This window comes from Dinoponera quadriceps, unplaced genomic scaffold (assembly GCF_001313825.1).
Source record: "Dinoponera quadriceps isolate SergipeBrazil2010 unplaced genomic scaffold, ASM131382v1 scaffold2843, whole genome shotgun sequence".
Taxonomy (NCBI): domain Eukaryota; kingdom Metazoa; phylum Arthropoda; class Insecta; order Hymenoptera; family Formicidae; genus Dinoponera; species Dinoponera quadriceps.
In genome coordinates, this window is record NW_014557292.1 from 233,037 (window position 1) to 236,035 (window position 2,999).

Consider the following 2,999-nt stretch of genomic DNA (forward strand, 5'->3'; position numbering starts at 1 on the left):
TTTTAAATCGGCGATTCCACCGCCGTCCGCGGAAAGAAACGCGATAAATGCCTCCCGCCGGATTCCGCGCGCATCGGACGGCGACACTCGGCCGCGGGGCGTGCTCGGACAGAAATTCGCGCAGTACGTTATCGAGATGGTCCGCCTCGGCCGTTCGGCCGAGTAGTACTCGAAGGCCGATAAGCGCGCGAGGAGATACGCATACCTGGAATAATCTCAAATTGGTTATCACCGCGTCCCGATTGCACGGGACACGGGACTAAGCGCGGCGTGAAAATGGTATTGCGTATCCGGTTTGGAAGTGCCGCTTGACGGAGCGTGTAATTTGTCGATCGTGAGGCGGCCTTTATTTCTCAATTATGCAAAAATCGTCGTATCGTCCCGAGTCTAATCGGCGAGACGAAGATGTTTCCAGTTGACATCAGCGTTCCTCGATCTGTCACAACGAGCGAGCAATCGGAAGTACCGGGCCCCTCTCTCTCTCTCTCTCTCTCTCTCTATGTCGTCCCGTGGAAGTTGACGAAAATTAATGATCGCGCTTTCGCGAGCGTGTGGCCGTCAAGAATCCGCAAATAAGAATAAGATAAACAATTAGAGACTCGCGTCATTGGTTTCCGATTTTTATTATCCCATTAATCATGTTCGAGCTGACGACGTTGGGAATGGGCGCGTCAGCTGTCCTATACGATTTTCATTCACAGTACGTGCGTGCGTGCGTGCGTGCGTGCGTGCACGCTTGTCGATTCGTATGCAGGAGAATGTTGCAAAAAGAAGGAGAAACGGGGAACGCTAGTTATATCGGCGAACGAGATGGAACGAACGGATAGGCAGGAAACGGGAATGTTACTGACCTGGCCTGGGCGAGCTGGTAGTTAACACTGTACGCATCCCATAATTTAGCGATTATTTTGACAAGGGTATGATCTCCTGACAGGTTGTTGGCCTTATGGCTACGCTCTGAAATATAGCTATTTAAATGGGCACTTAGGGCTTTTGTAAACGAAACTCGTACTTTTCAAGCGAGTCGGCCGTACACGAGGACGCAGCCGGCACGATTCAATTCTCGCGAGAGGAACGGAGATGCTCTCGAATCGGCCGACGACGAGACAACAATGTTTTCGCTGGCGCGAAACATGCGCGCATATGTCTGCGGCGAGATCGATTAAATCGTAAAACAGCGAGGCACCGTATAAATCTAAACGAATGATCGATTAATAACACGTAATTATCGATAATTTGTGTGAGCGTGCGTGAAATAATTTATAAACTATCGCATGCGCGTTTCGCAAGCTCCGTGTAGATAATGATACGGTTGATTACGGTCGCGTGACCGGAGGCAGAGAGTGAGAAAGCGGGCAACGGAATGCGAACCATTACCGTAAGCGCGATTCGTAATTTCATAAATATATGGACAAACGTACAGAGTCTCCTTGAACATCTGCACGTTTTCCCACCCCGTAACGTCACCGTCGCCGCAGTGATCTAACCATTTCTTCGCCAAAACCACTTTTTTCTCGAGTCTCACTTCAGGCATCGATGCAAACGCAGTTTTATGATGTTCTATAGTCAAGGGAGCATTAATCGTTATCATTCATCATCCCCTTTATCATCCTTCTCTTCTTTTATCATTCTTTTATCATTTCTCGTAAATGTAATGCTAAAAATATCGCTCACTCAGAGGTAACTTTTCGTCACATTTGTCGCGCTGCCAAATCTAGGCTAAATATAATATTAATTTAAATAGTGGTTGTAATATTTGTATATATTATATTTAATACGTCAAAAGAGCACGTCTCTCCAAGTAAACAATTTCATATTTTATCGTTTTTTTTTTTTATTTTTGAAGTAAGATGTAATAATCAGATTTGTAGTTGAAATAAGCTTAACTTTACGATGGAAAAATGTTTTCTTGCTGATAGTTTGATAAAGATTACGCAAATTTCTGAAAAGGAGTTTCTGAGCAGATGACTAAAGTTGTAATAATCGTCACAATATTTACTCCCACAAAATATAAAACACGCAAATTTCTGAAAAGGAGTTTCTGAGCAGATGACTAAAGTTGTAATAATCGTCACAATATTTACTCCCACAAAATATATTATACTCGTCTGAGTTTTTGTGCGACTTTAAAAAGTACCTATTGACCTATTTTTTGTATAACATCTCCGTATATGTCCCATTGGGCTTTCTCTCGAGTTTAAAAAGGATCGGAAAATAAAAATCTTCGACTAAATGATGTAGTAACCTCATAGGCGCAACCAAAGGAGGGGAGGGGGGAGGGCTTGCCCACTTCTAAATTTAAGCAGAGACATAATTAAATTAAATAATAATCGTAAAAGTAAAGAAATTTAACCGATGCATTACAATCTATATTTAAAAAAAGGATATAGTACATGTTATGTAATTAAAAACTAATGACCGAGTATTAGTAAATGCTTTATAAAAATGAACGTAATAAAAATTTTTCAATTTCATCATTAGATGTCAGTGCCTGCATTGTCTGCGATATAATTTTCAGAATTTTCAGAAAGAACTGGAACTAGCGGAGGTATTAAAAGAAGCTGAAACTTTCTTCCCAGCTACATGTCCTGCGTATTTCCTTGGTCCGATCGTGCACAACGAGCACTATTAAAAGGTTTTTAGTTACGTTGCAAAGTGCAAAAATCTAGTTGTGGTCAATTATGTCAGAAAATCGCCTTAATTGACTATATATGCTACATAAATGTACACAAAAAAAAATAGCGGACGCTAAAAAGAAAAAAGCCGGAAGACGAAATATTAAGGAAGTTTACTGAAAATCCGCGAAGACCGGTTTCAATATAAATATGCTAATAAGTTTCCTTTCTGTGAAGATAAATTTTTGCCTCCCTCCCCCGACTAAAATCTTGGCTACTCAGTCGAAAATGAAGTTTTGAGGAACGTGCGACAAGCATGCGTTCAAATGTCCGATGAACTGTGTGGAAAAATATTCTAAACCTGACGTAAGCGACCGCGAAGCG